The sequence below is a fragment of the Embiotoca jacksoni genome, unplaced genomic scaffold, assembly GCF_022577435.1.
Source record: "Embiotoca jacksoni isolate LCO1_2020_lvr unplaced genomic scaffold, fEmbJac1.0.p SCAF_32, whole genome shotgun sequence".
Taxonomy (NCBI): domain Eukaryota; kingdom Metazoa; phylum Chordata; class Actinopteri; family Embiotocidae; genus Embiotoca; species Embiotoca jacksoni.
The window spans coordinates 5,071,844-5,087,149 of NW_027185384.1; the positions used below are offsets into that span (position 1 = coordinate 5,071,844).

At 42.6% G+C, this 15,306-nt stretch overlaps 1 protein-coding gene across 2 annotated transcripts in view; it reads left to right on the forward strand.

Moving 5' to 3' along the window:
- The window catches only part of tbc1d22a (TBC1 domain family, member 22a), a 120,167-nt gene that overhangs the window by 48,098 nt on the left and 56,763 nt on the right, over window positions 1-15,306 (forward strand). The window lies entirely within an intron of this gene.

Sequence of the window (15,306 nt, forward strand, 5' to 3'; positions counted from 1 at the left end):
CTGTTAAGCACTCTAGCAGGCCTCCCTCCTGTCAAAGGAGAAATTGATCTGGAGAGTCTGTCGTTTCTTTTTCTCCAGCTGTGAAGCATTACTTGGCTTTGGTCGTTTCCTTTATTTCAACAGCGTAGCGCCTCTCCCATTAGCCGACAATGAAAGTAATCTAATTAAGGTCAGGATGGTCCATGACAGGGTGATGAGCAGGAACAGTCTTCGCTTTAATGCAAAGAGGCTATTGACTGACCAGTGGATCCATAATGTAATCTGCACGCCAGCACGGATCTGCTCAGAAGAAAGATGAGAGCAAGGAAGCAACTCGGAAAGACGGGGTTTGACACGAGGCCGAGTATTTTTAAAATCCACAAAGGTGAGGATTTGACAACCTGGAGTGAAAGGGAACAGAGCCACAATGGAGAGAAAGTAGTGGCAAATAACAGCAGACAGTGTTTCTTGGCAGGTTTTAAGAGTAAGAACGGGCGAGGGCATGTGAGTGGAGAATGACAAAGAGGGACAAACAACAGAGCAGCAAAACAAGATTTCCAAAAGGGGGGAAAAGTGACCGACTTAGAAAGTGCCCCCATGCTGTCAGGAAGCTGCCGAGCCAGGCACCCCTTCGTTCTATCAACTTCGAGATGAATTGCCTGGTGTACCCTATCGCCATCCTCTGCTTTGAAGCTGCACTTGTCATAGCAGGTAAAAAAAAAAAGTGGCTGGCAACAGCTCTGTTGCTAGGATTTCATGAAGAATTCAGCAATTAGCTCTCTGCGAAGAGTGCAGTTCTCCAATGTATGAAGGCAGTGCTTCTAATGTGCAGAATTTGTGAGTCTGATTAAATACCCAACCAACAGCTTTGTGTATATCCTACGGTTCAAAGAGTAACAGTAAGTCGAAATATTGTACTGTCAGCCATAGGTGCTCCAGAAGTGAAATGTGTTTTCCTCGTATCGCCATTTATTAGAAAATATGATAAAACTTCAATCTTTTTTACGTTAACAATGAATCAAATGACTGCGTAAGGATTTAATCTTCTTTTAAACTTTTGTTTTGGTCTGCAGGCGTCACCTTTAAATGTTTGGTTCACTCTACTTGCTCTCATTACGGTTGTTTCCAACAGCAACAGACATCGGTTTTCAGTGCACAACGAGCTAATGAGCAAAGTGGAGCATTTATCGGCTGAAAAAAAATCTGATTCTTTCCAAGAGGGCAGGGCAAAGCTAAAATTAAGAGTGGTGCAAATTTAAAAAGAATGGATTTAGCGAGAGGTTTACTTTTACCTAAATGACGGCGTACACGTTGTCATCGTTTGCTCAATGAGCAGTTGAGCAGTTGCCGCATTGAATGTAGGGCCGGGTGTCCAACTTGACAAATTCCTTCATTTCGATACCAAATACCTCGCCTTCATCCACACAAACACGTGATTGTTTTAAAATGGAGAACTTTTGCTGTTTATACAGAACATTTTGTCAGCCTAAATGAGTTACAGCATTTAGCATATGTAGCTTCGACTTGGGTGGCCCATCCACATGGATAAAATCCACTTGGGTAAGTCAATCTTACATAAGGACGCCTAAATTCACTCTTTCCTGACAAAATGTTTGTCTCCGTACCCGTCTGAGTTTCATGTGTTGCATTAACTGGAGACTTTTCTGTGCGGAGTCGGCAAGCTTGAGGCGGCATCTGTCAGTTGTAGCTCCATAAAACCACCTGGGTTCCGCTCTCTCCCTCTCTAAACTGCATGAACGATTTGTACCTTAACATGTAAGGTGATTTTATCTTTCTGAAAATGGATTTTATAGAAATGGTACAGGAAAAAAAAAAGAATTGTTTAGGAATTGGTACCCGTATTGACAATTTTCAAACGATACCCAGTCCTAAATATATGTAGCCAATTCGAGTGTGAGACTTGATATTTTACAGCCAGTTTTGCCTGCCAACGTCACAGATACTGGAAGCAGATTTTATTTTCTCCAAGTTCCACTAATTTTCAAAATGACTCAATTATTATTCGGTCAGTTTTCTCGAAAATCCACTGCCTCTACACTCAAATGCAGTTTAGAAAAACAAACAGCACTTTATTTTCTAAAATTATTTTTATTGAACAGAAACAGCAATGTTCTTAGTTTTTCAAATCTAAACGAGTAGGGCCCCTGGAGGAAGAAGAAGAAAGGATGAGGGCAAACCTAAAATGTTCTGGCTAAAGCATATTTTAACAATTGAATGCATTTTATAGCAACAGAAGCAGCAGAAGCTCAACTTCAAATGGAATGTGAATTACTAAAGAAAAGAGGTTTAAAAAAAAAAAAAGAAAGGAAAAAAAAAAAAGCCGCAGACATTTGCCCAACTCGCATCACTTAGAGAGCGGCCAATGGAGGTAAAGGGACAAATAAGGCGTCCAACCAACCAGAGCCGTCCATAAAATCAGGACGATTTCAGAGATGTGTCCTTGTGGGAATTAGGGGGATGGCGAGGATGAGGAGCACAGAGACCTGTATGATGAAGGTCCTGATACGGCTGTAGAGAATGGTGTTTGTATTTTGTATGTGTTTTAAACAGCCTTTTTAAGACATTTTTAAGACTCCTCAGATCCCCAGACACGTGCTTTTTCTCAGTAAGCTTTCACAAATGCAGAGAACTGGGAACTTTCCCCCACAACGCTTTTCCTTATGAAGAGCAACTGGTTTCTGCCAAGAGCACCGTTTTGAATTATTCACACACTGTTTAGTCGGCTTTTAGCGAGTAAGAACTTTATATCCCTCTTTTTTCCTTTTGACATGTTACATTGCTATAAAAAAAAGTTTGTCTCCGCTGCACAGCCAGCTACTTAACACGCTTCACGATGTGAGTAATATTTGGTTAAGGTGAGAGATTTACAATGTGCCTTTTTTCAGATTATAGTTATGTATTTTGCCTTTGTGCCCGTAAACTGTGCTTTTGAATAAACGACCCTTTTGAATGATACCGTCTTGCTGCCCGCAAATCAGCTGAAGCACAGTGGTGGAGTGTGCATCTTAAGACCATCTGTGTGGGTAAACTCGGCGACAGGATGGCATTTGGACGTAGAGGATCAGGAAAAATCCTTTTGGTGTTCGCGAAAGTGTGCGTGTGATTGAAAGCTAACAACAGGCTTAAAACGGTCTCTCGCAAAGTTTGAGATGTAAAGTTGATTGTGAAAATTGCAAATTGCAGAGCGAATGGACTAACTGGTATTTATTTGCTTTGCTTGCTGCAATAAGTAATACACCAGTGTACTGGCTGCTGTCTGGAATTGGTTTCAATGATGCCATGAAAGTGAAAGAAAAGGGACGTGAGCAAGTGGTTTATTCTCTATGTATTTATTAGCTTTATACTGTATTCATTATTTGTATGCATTGGTTGAAAAGTATTCTGGATAGCCCACGAGCCCCATGTGATTTTCCTATCTGGCGCAGTTGCTATTGAAGTTGAATGGCCCTGCCTATTATAACATGATCACACTTACAGTGCCTCAGAACAGAGAGAGAGCTCTGCTGGATGTCTCTTTTGAAAAGTCAATTTGTGGCAGGGAAACCATTACACTTTTATATATACACACTCAGCGCCAGCGTTGTCGCTGTATGTGTGTGTGTGTGTGTGTGTGTGTGTGTGTGTGTGTGTGTGTGTGTGTGTGTGTGTGTGTGTATGTGCAGCACCTGCAGATAGGCCGGCTAGGTGGAGCGTCCAGGGACACAGCCAGGGAAGATGGAAACATCCTGTCAGTCAGCTGTGATGAAACGCCTGCAGGGGTGTAACACCACACGCAAACACGGGCCGCAGACTGGCGAGTTGAGCCGCCACAAATGCAAACCCCCACAGAAGACGGACTGCAGCTATAAACAGAAGCGCTGAGTCTCGTTAGACTGGCTGGAAAACAAACTCGAATGACACTTTGAACTTTGCCTGCAAATTAAGTCCTCTTCTTCTCCGAAACTGACAATCGAAATGTCATGTTCTGGATTTGAGAGTTGGCAGGTTATCTGTTTTGGCAGCTTGTCCTGCAATAAGCAGCCGTTTGCTTTGCTTGACGCATTCACTTTTGGCCCTTTCAGCATTTCGTTATATCTCATGTCTTTCCCTCCCATTCTCTGCATTTTCCCCTCATATCTCCTCTGATCTGATGTCTGTCCACGAGTGCGGCGAGCTTTCGCCACATCAGCTTTTATACAATGTAGTGCTAAATTAGATGATGTGTTCAGTTGTTAGCAGTTCTGTTACTCTTGGGTTTCCAGGAGTCACTGTGAGCTGGACCAACTTACTGTTCGAAAATAAATTTGTATACATTTGCTAATCATCAGTTTTGAGTCATTTTTTAGAGAAACATGCCCAAATTCTTTGCTTCCAGCATCTTAATTGGGGGGTATGGACCATTTTCCTTATGTTGTGTTTACTCAGAAAGGATACCACAAGAACAGTTATATGGACTCTTCTCATTCACATGGGACCTCATTTGAAAGCAGCGTGAGTCAACAGGTCACATTAATCTGGGCTGTGGAGTCACTCAGCAACTCAAGGCCACAAGAGTTAATATGCTGCAGAGCTGGTGGAGAAGCAAGTTAATTCCTCCTCCTCCTCCTCCTCCTCCTCCTCCTCTCCTCTCCTTCTATCCATTCATCTGCCTGTTTGTCCGTGTATAAATTGAGCAATCTGTGGAGTGGATGTTGGCCAGTAGGCGGTTAACTAATATCGGCTTCTCTCTCCCCATGGTCTGGCCACCGTTGGTTGAGTCTTCTATTCTAAGTCTCCCTCTGATTAACGTCTGTTATTAGCTCTAATGAGCTGCTTAGTGATTGCCCGAGCACAGCTGCTGACATCCAGCAGGAACACTGTCTTTTCTACTTTGTTCCTTATCTTCTTTTGCTTTCCCTAATTTCTCCTGCTTTAATCATTCGGGCAGATTATTGACTTGGTGTTGGCATTATTTTCTCCCCAGACAGTTTTGAGATTTGTTCTTCAATTTTCGTTGACGCTGTCTCTCTTTGTCTCTCGAGCTTTGCCTCAGTATCCACTCCTCTATTTGGTTTAAAAGGCAATCATTATGTTTCTGGGGTTAAGTAATAGCATTTGGAGGGGCAGCAATTGAATCAGCCGTGTGGTTTTGACCCCTCCGTCTCTGACTATCTCCAACTTTCTTCAGATAAATGCCTTTCTTTCATTCCCCTGAAATATGTTCTTTTCTTTCAGACACTTGATGGTTGCCTCTTTGTATTTATTTTCTACTTCTATCACCATAAAGAGGTTACGCACAGTATCATCTCATCTCTAGTTTAATACACATTCATTGTTGGGGTGCTGTCCATTCCATATAACTGGATTTATTTTTCTAATACAGTTTTAACCCCACTGAGTTCTAACATGAGAACATGTGAGTGGCGCTTGTTTATGACGAGATTGATCGTATTCATTACACGTCTGGTTATTTGTTTCGGTGTGTCCGTCTGACAACAGCACTTGGGTTTCGTTCAAAACTGTTGTGTCTGCACAAAACGGGGCCTGAGAGAGGCAAAAGACACTTAACGCGCAGAAGTAGGGATCTAAAAAAAAAAAAAAAAGAAGCAAATGTGACTGCAGAATGTGCAACTCTTTGCGGAAACTTTGACCCAGTGGAAAGTTACTGACGCACGTGGTGTGGTGGTGAATTCAAGCCAGATCTTGGAAAGGAAATCTGAGAGGCATCGTTATACTTACATGATGATAATATTAAATATTCACATCATATCACATGCAATATGGATCCACTTTATCATAAACATTCAAACCCGCAGTGCAATCTGTGCTTGCGTGCCATAACTATTTGGTAACAATTCAAAGCATAGCTTAACTTACAGGCTGGTCAAAATAAGTTGAGGGCTTAGGTGGCGGGTAGGGGACAGTTATTTGACTAAAAACTATGCATTTTGATGTAATTTTGTACTATTATTATTGTTAAAAATGTACTTAGAAATGCACTGTCGAAAAATAGTCATCACGAATCATCAGTAAAACAAAGCTTACAGTGCAGCTACAGCGGCTTGGGTTGCTCAGACAGCAAAAGAACATCCATAAATAAAGGATATTTTATCATCTAAATGGTTCAGCTTTGCCGGTAGGATCTGGTGTTTATTAATTGTTTCTGCATCTCACGACATATGCACAAGTGTAATATAACAGAGGCACGGATGTCTTAGACATTCCGAGTTTTGGCAGGCCATGAAATTTAATGAGTTCATTAACTTGTCGGGATTTTCTAGTTTTCATATATTGTTTGTGTTTTATCCTATTTAGGTTTGTTTTACTTAATTCTTTTGTGTCTGCACCAGGTTTAATGCTGGATTTAATTTGTTGTTTTTTTTTCAAATTTTTTTCAAATTTTTTTTTACCCCTTTGTTTTGTGCATATTACATAAACAACTGAAATAAGATGAGGTTTCGACCCCGTAGGCTACAGAAACGGAGGAAGTATTTTAGCCATTTAAAAGTAATGGATTTGAATGGTTGTTTCCCTCAAATCAAAATATGTGCCAGAGAAAAAGGCAGAAATATGGAAATTGTTTCCTTTCATACAAAATAATGTTCAGCAGTGAGAGAAAATTAATATAATTACAAAAATTTAAAATATGGTGCTAAATGAAGACTATCCCGGAATTGCTCATCAAGCCATTAACAAAGCTGCGTGTGACACATTTGTTGTTTTTAAATTGCATGTCGTGAAAATGATGTTTTGGCCTGCGGTGCAGAAATGACCTGTGCGATCATACAGACCATTGTCAGTGCATGACAATAGGATATATAACGCTGGAAATCAATAGCTGCGCTTTCATCTGCATCCGGCCTGATCTTATTTCCCAGTATTACCAGAGATTCTCTCATCGCTCCAGATAAAAAGCAATAGAGCTCCTAAATGATCCAGAGAAATAGTTCTGTCAAAAAATGATTTATCTTCTGTGAATAATCGCAGGGGTTATTGAATATTTTTAGATTAACTTAATTACTTGGCTATAAAAAGCCATAAATTGAAGCTCTCCTCGCCTTCGCATCTCTCCCAGTCTCTATTCCTCGTGTCAGCCGTGTGATTGGGAGAAAAGAAAAAAAAAAAAAAAGAAGAAAAAAAAAAAATCAGTTTTATCATTCTGTCACCAGCGAGACGCGTTCCGCTTGACCTGATGCAATTGGAGGCAATTGAAACAGTCATCTTACCGTGCTGCTGCTGCGCCGGTGGTGTGTGGTGTTTTGGATTGCATCACAGGCACGCACGTACAGATGAAACCGCGCAGACAAACACATGCACTGGCACAGATATGTGGGACGCCGTTCAAACACAAACACGCGCAAAGAACCCGGACACTCGTGTATCTCGATAAATGTTTGCCAGCGCAGGACTACATCTTCAGGTGTCGCTCTCTTTCTCTTTATTTCTGCTGCCGGTGTGTTTTAATGCGTCCTGCTGTCGTTAATAATGTCTACTTATTACTTCTCCCCCTCATGTTTTTTTTTCTTTTTTCTTTTTTTTTTTCTTTCCCGAACTAAGCCCACAGATTACACACTAATGACTTAATGGACTGATCCCTCACTTACATCTCAGGAAACTTTCTCTCGGTTCCCAAATGGGTCTTACACATTAGGCAGGCAGATTTTACAAGGCCTTGAATAGATTGGACGATTTACGCAAGTACAAAATGTTTGTATGTGTTAATGAAAGGAGGCAGGCAGCCTGTAAGAAGCAGACTTCATCTGCTGGCTACGTGTCATTTTAAACCTCTTTAATGCAGGAAATCAGAGTTTGACACATAACCTGCGTATGCTTTGGTTTTATAATACATATCAACCCCTTCTCGTTTTGAGGGCGTCAAATACTAATGTTTTACTGAAGTATATCTATGTATGTATACATATGTATATATATGTATATATGTGTATATATGTATACATATATATACACACACACACATATATATATATATATATGTATATATATATATATATAATGGTATAATTCAAAAGGGCTGTTTATTCAAAAGCACAGTTTACAGGCACAAAGGCAAAATACATAACTATAATCTGAAAAAAGGCACGTTGTAAATCTCTCACTTTAACCAAATTTTACTCGCATCGTGAAGCGTGTTAAGTGGCTGGCCGTGCGGCGGAGACAAACTTTTTTATAACAATGCAACATGTCAAAAGGAAAAAAGAGCGATATAAAGCTCTTACTCGCTAAAAGCCGACTAAACAGTGTGTGTATAATTAAAAACGGTGCTCTTGGCAGAAACCAGTTGCTCTTCATAAGGAAAAGCGTTGTGGGGGAAAGTTCCCAGTTCTCTGCATTTGTGAAAGCTTACTGAGAAAAAGCACGTGTCTGGGGATCTGAGGAGTCTTAAACATGTCTTAAAAAGGCTGTTTAAAACACACACAAAAAAAAAAAAAAAAAAATATATATATGTATGTATGTATGTATGTATGTATGTATATGTAATGCATAAAAATGTAGTGAAAGCAGTAGCTCCGTTCTAATATGTAATCGGAGCAACTGATGACTGAAGCGGAGTCGTGCTGGATGCACTTCTCCATTAAGAGGACTTGAATTGCAGCCAGTGTTACGCATCACATGTACCATGCAGCTACGGAAAACCAAACAGCAGCATAGAAAACGTGGAACAACATGAACTGAATTACCCTCGCACTTTATTTAATGGCCAAGCAATTGTGCTGAGGCACTTAGGGCATTTTAATACATTCGACGACGTGTGTGTGCTGCATTCATAGTTGAACAACAAGATTGCATTATTGCGATGAAACAGTGAACACTGAGCTTTCATCGAGTGTACGCACTGATGTCGTGGGGGAAAAGAAAAAAAAAAAAAAACGCTTACACTTAGGACTTAAAGAGAAACGCAAAACACTTGGAGGTTGATGAGGAAAATGTTGTACAGCATAATATGGAGACAGTCACCTTCTTTAATAGTGTAGTCACACAAAAAAAATCCCCTCATTTGATTAATCAGTTAAACATACTTGCAAAATCTCATCATTTTACAGCCATGCAAAGACTTGAGCGCACACTGAACACATGATCTTAGAAGTGATTTGCCTCTGACTTCTAACCCAAGGTCATGAATCACACAAATACACACACACACACACACACACACACACACACGTGTGTTAAACTGGGCGCAGATTGAATCAGATTATCACGGTCCAATTAAAATTCACAGGCACGTATCTCTAGTTTCTGAGTAGAGACATTTGTCACTACAAGATAAATGAATATGTAAGCAAATGATTACGAATAGATGATTATCTTATGGATAATGATAAACCGCCGACACACTGGAGGTATACAAGAGAGAACGGGAGAATTGCATGCATGAGATGAAAATTCCGGCAACGTACCAATTAGTGGTTAAAAACGGAGAGTACCGAGTTTGTGTTGGTAAGGCCACCTGCATTCAAAACAATGCATACATTTCGGCAAACCTGCCTTTGTCGTGTTAACGCCACGCGTTTTCCAGATTGCTTGTTGTGTGGGCACCTGTCTCGTCAGCGGCTGTAAATTACAAGATCTCCCAGAAAAGCATCCTGTTTTGCTCCAGCTATGATTCCCTTTGCCCTCTTCCTCATCTGCATGTTTATCACTGTGGAATAAGACCGCCGTGGAGTAAAAAAAAACAAACAACACAAACAACCCTCACACCAGCCAGCGGTGCATCTCTATGACGTTGCCGTGGTTACGCGAGTATGGAGTCACCAGCTGCGCACATGTCGACTCGCACGTTCTCACTCACATCTGTGCTGTGCAAACGCCCCACAGGCCAGGACGAGGGGCGTCCGTGAGGACGGTTTGTCGTGTGTGTGTGTGTATAGAGATATTGGCAGCAGTTAATGCGATGCAATGGCCTCATTCAACATTAAACACTGGAAGCTTCCTCATACAAGACACCATCTTACCTCAGGGCAAGTGGATCATTATGTGTCTGCACGTAGGCAGATATGGTATTAATAACTGTATTCATTTGATGTCAAGGACTTACATTATCTCTCCAACAGCCTTGGGGTCTGCCAGTTGATGTATGGAAACACAGCTTATAGTGCAGATATTGGGAGATGAGAACATTGTGATAGATTTTAAGGCCCAAAGCGTTCCTTATCGTTGGTGAAGCTGAAGCTCAGTGCGTTTAGTGAGTGAGCTTTGTGTTGCACTTGAATGAAGAAAAACAAAAACATTGTAACTTCTTAGAACTATGTTCTAATGACACTGGAAGACTTTCCATTGATTTGCTTTTTTTGGAGACTAATGAGCAGTTGTGGAAAGTAACTAAGTACATTTACTCCAGCACTCAACTTGAGGATAATCAAGAAGTACTTTACGTGAGTATTTCCATTTGATGCTACTTTATACTCCACTACATTTCAGATTGACATTTTGTACTTTGTACTTGACTCCTTTTCATTTTGACAGGTTTAAGTACTTTTCAGATCACTATTTCATACCTTAAGTATATGATGACAGAAAAATACAAAACCGTTATATTCAGCTTTTGAAATATAACTTTTACAAACACACACAGCCACCAGTTAATGACAAAACAGCAAAAGCAGCAATGATTCTGAATGAATGATTCAGCAAGAAGACTGAACATTATTTTAGTCTAACAGCTTCCGGGTCAGAGCATAGGACAACCTGCACCCTTTGGTGTGTGTATTGGAAACTTTTTTTTTTTTTTTTTTCATCTGTTAAACTGAAACTTGGGTTTATCTGGACACTTTATGGCTGATGATAGTAACTCAATCACTGCTGTCAGCACGCACTTCACACTACCTGTGGCTACGTGCTGCTAATGTTACTTCTGAGACTGACTCAGTTCCCACAACAAGAACCCAGCGTACACGTCATCAGATTACCCACAAGTCCACCTTCCTAAATGGGAAACTTGCCAGGTAACAGATGTTTCTGTCACTCATTTATTACGTCACTGACGGTGAGTTCCTTTTTTTTTTTTTTTTTTTTGTTCTATCTGCGACTAATAGGTAGACTTAAGCTTAGTCGACTATTTGGGGGTCAGTCCTAGAAACTAGACATCGGACCTCACATATTTTTCGTACTTTTTTTTTAGTCTTTTCTCAAATACATTGAGACAAAGACTTGCTGCAAAAGAAAGATTATTTCATCAAATCATTGACGAGAGAAAAACAAAAAACAATTACTCTAATTTCACCTCGGCTCACATCACTTCCACCATTTCTCCCCTCTAAACACGCACGCACGCACACACACACACACACACACACACACACGCACGCACACACACACACACACACACTTTGTCACGCTCCTGCCTTCCTTTGCTTCCAGCTGTCTATTTTCATAACCTCACATCTTGTTTCACACACCTTCATAATTCTCTTCCCATTGTGCTCTCATTTCGTGTGTTCTCGCATATTTGTGTGTGTGTGTGTGTGTGTGTGTGTGTGTGTGTGTGTCGGCTGGCTCTCGGTGTGTTGGTGACATCAGGTTTGCCAGGTTGACTCTCCGTAATTATCCAGCAGTATGAATGTCACCTCTCTGGAAAGTGTTCAGGTCTCATTAACAACGGTGTTATCACACTAATTGTGTCACTGAGAGGAAATCACTTTTTTTTTTTTCTCTCTCTGTGGCTGCATCCTAAAGTGAGAGGTGGTGTTGGGGAGGGGTGACAAGGGCGCAGACACTTTGAAGTATTACACATCTAACTAGCAGCTAACGCGTGTCTCATTTTTAAGCGGCAAGCCTTCGGCTGTGTCACCGCGGTGTCATTCTGAAGGTGAAAACAGGATTGCGACGTGTTTGGATTCAGCACCCAAATTGTAAGTCATTAGATTCATTAGATTTAACCTGAACTACGGCTGCAAATTATAAGTAATGACTGCGACAAGTCAGGTGATCTTGTGGGCTTTTGGGTGTTGAAATCCAGTTAAAACCAAATGCTATCTGTCTTTGGTGGTCGGCAACTCAGGTTGGCTTGTGATTAATTGGAACCAACAGAAGGTTGTCAAACAGGACAGTTTTTTTTAATTTTTTATTGCCAATTGCCGTCAGCGCGCGCACACATACTCGGCACACGTACTTTATGATTACATCAGGCTAAACTAGCTCGTTTATCATCTTACATCACATTACCTTGTGGCCCATAGTTGTAGAGGGCAGATGGCAGCACTTGTGTGTGTGTGTGTGTGTGTGTGTGTGTGTGTGTGTGTGTGTGTGTGTGTGTGTGTGTGTGTGTGCGCGTGCGCGCGCGGCTCTCTGGAGGTGTAACCTGGCTTCGCATGCCAAGCTGTGCCAAGTGCTCACAGCTGGAAGTGACCAAGCAGTTGGTCTCTCTGGACAAGTTGCCCCCTGCGCCAGGACAAACAGGAAATGAGCCCTGGGGCCTGGCAGGAAACTGGCTCGGTGGCCAATAGGACGAGAGGTGAGGAAAAAGGCGGGGGAGAACAGCTTGGAGAGGCTGGGTTGCAACAGAAGAGTTGTGAAATGGCTGCGGTGGAGCGAACAAGTGCGGATGGAGAGAAGCGTTGACGTACAAAAGGAGTGATTAAGAGATTATCAGAGGTATGAAAGGTGATTGGAGCGCGGATTGATGTGGGGAAATGAGACGTCGCCATGTTGTCGGCGAAAGTTCAGATCTCCGTACGAAACATTTCCAGTCATAACTATCACTTTTAAAGCTGCTTTTTTTTTTTTTTTCCCCTGGAACACACAAAATAAGCATCAAAAGAAGTGAAACAACGATTCTTCTTTCAAACACGGACTGCTCTGTACTGGGTTATATTGTTCGGTTTGCTTGTTTTTGCGCAGTCCTGCCCCCACGCTCCTTGGCCAGACCTGCTTGGCCAGACCTCCAAGTCTGCGTGTGCTAATCTGACACTTTGTTCACAAAATGCCATCTTGCTGCACACTGTGTGTGTGTGTGTGTGCGCGTCTTAGAGAATTTTGGCTGTATAATTCCAGGCTCTCGCCTTCTACCGAGGTGAACGTCTGACCTACTCTTTCTAACAATCGACACCCTGCCTCTGAAGAGTTCGAGAAGATTATTTGCCAAGAGATTGTTGTGGAGGCACATCGCACGCAGAACGAAAGCCGCTGAGACTTCTGTTGACTGTTGTGAAGTTCACTGAAGCTTGATCTTCCAGCAATTCCCCACGTTCTTATTTGTGAAGCGTTTCTTCAGAGACACGGATCATGTCGCAGACATGTATTGTCAGCTGGAGGCAGAGCTCCAAAAGTAATCACCGAGAGAATTCCTGGAAGAAATTCCTGCTGAGGCATGGATCCTGTGAAAGTAATTAGCAATTTCTTCTTTTGATGGCAGGTCACCTGCTACAGTCTGTTGACTGTTAAAGGAGGCCTAATGGATCTTTTGCGTTTATGTTTTAAAAAAAAAAACAAGAAAAAAAAAAAAAACATACTGCTGCAAGTATGAAGGTGGATCAAGTGAGGCAGCTCCAGGTTGTTAATTCATTAGACATTCAGCACACGGCTTTGATTCTTTTATCCTTTAAACGGTGAACAGAAAGTGCCGTCTGGACTGCCTGACCATGAAAATGACTAATGATCTGAGCCTTGACCGGTTTTTCAGCATTCATCGGTGTAAAGCCGGTTATTGGTGCCAGCGTCACTTCCACCAGCGACCACAGGGGGCAGTGTCGCCGTACGATCCAGCCGCGCTGACTCCCGAGTCAGAGTCGCTCCCGCCACGCGGCCTCAGCTCCTCCTAGCCCTTTCTCTTGTGTGTCCTTGTTCTTGTGATGAGCTACGCCCGATTCCAGTGCAACCGCTGGACTCTTGGAAGCCGTCCCTTCTAATCTGCTCCGGAGTCAAGGTCTGGGTTTGGAACTCGGCCCGACAGCAAGGCCTCAGCCGCCGCAGAGACTGATTTGAGACTTTGGGATACTCGGGGTCTACCGAAACGGCGGCGCAGCGGCACTCTCGCCGCGTTGTTAATCAGCGACGACACCACGCAAATTTCCAGTCGGCCTGTTCACAATTAATCTTCTCAACGACAGATTTAATGCCATCACCGGTGTTTAGAGCTGCCGCGGTGCCACTGAGGGTTCCGTGTGCATGTAACGCCATTGTCTCCTGCATCTCTATAGAGCCGCTATCAAATTAAATACTGCCTCTAAATTGGTCAGATGGTGGCTGCTTTTGTGTCTGCGCTGCTCTAACAGCTGCTCCAACACCACATTTAGGTCCAGTTGATTGGAGTTGACTCCTGCCGTGGCCTCAATTTTAAGCTGAGGAGAAATATAGTGCGCTTTCATCCCGTCCGCCGTCTCTGACTCGTAATATTTTCTTGCTGGACGACCTCTTCCTCTCTCGATGTGTTTTCACTTCTCATTGCTAACTGATTTTTTTTTTAGATCTCATTCCAAAATGAAATTATATCTTTCCCCAAATAATAGCCGTTATGTGTGGCCTGTGGCTGTATTATGTTTTTATTTTTTTTTATTTTCATTGCCTGTGTCAGTATTGTGGTTAGAATGAACTACCCTGACATCTAATCACATTTCAGCCCCTGACCACTTCCATATCTGGTATTAAAGATCTGGTAGCCATGCGAACAAAATTAGATTGCTGTGCGTCTGCACACGTTGACCCGCCCTGGTGCGACGGGGTGAAAGGTCTCGCTGAAATGAAGAAACCGTAGCCTCTCGCTCCGGATTCTGTCCGTCCTAACACGACTTTAAGCAGACAAGACAATAATCAGAACACACGCACATGCACACGCACGCACACGCACACACACACACACACACACACACACACACACACACACACACACACACACACAAAATAGTTGTTTGTAGCTTTGTAGTCCTGGCCCGCTGCCGGCTCCCCGTTCGTCTGTCTGTCAGACTGAGCATGCTCATTACACCCTTGACAACATTCCACAGGGGTTGCCAAGGATACCAAGCAGAGCTGCCAGGTCCCGTGTGTGTGTGTGTGTGTGTGGGTGTGGGTGTGGGTGTGGGTGAATGTGTGGGTGGGTGCGCACGTACGAGTGTTTTTGTACTAACTCACCCATATACGTACAAACATTTTTGATAATACAGTATGACCACACACATAATCGCACCCACACACACCCACACACACCCACACACACCCACACACACCCAGACTTTGCAGCTGCTCTTTCTCTCCCTCTCTCCCTCTCTCTCCAGATCATTGTTAATCAGTCTTGTCCCATCTCCTCTCCACTGGCTGTCAGTGGCTTGTCAGAAGCCCGTCAGAAGCCCCTGCAGTCCGTCACACACTGCTGCCGTTAATGACATCTGATGACAC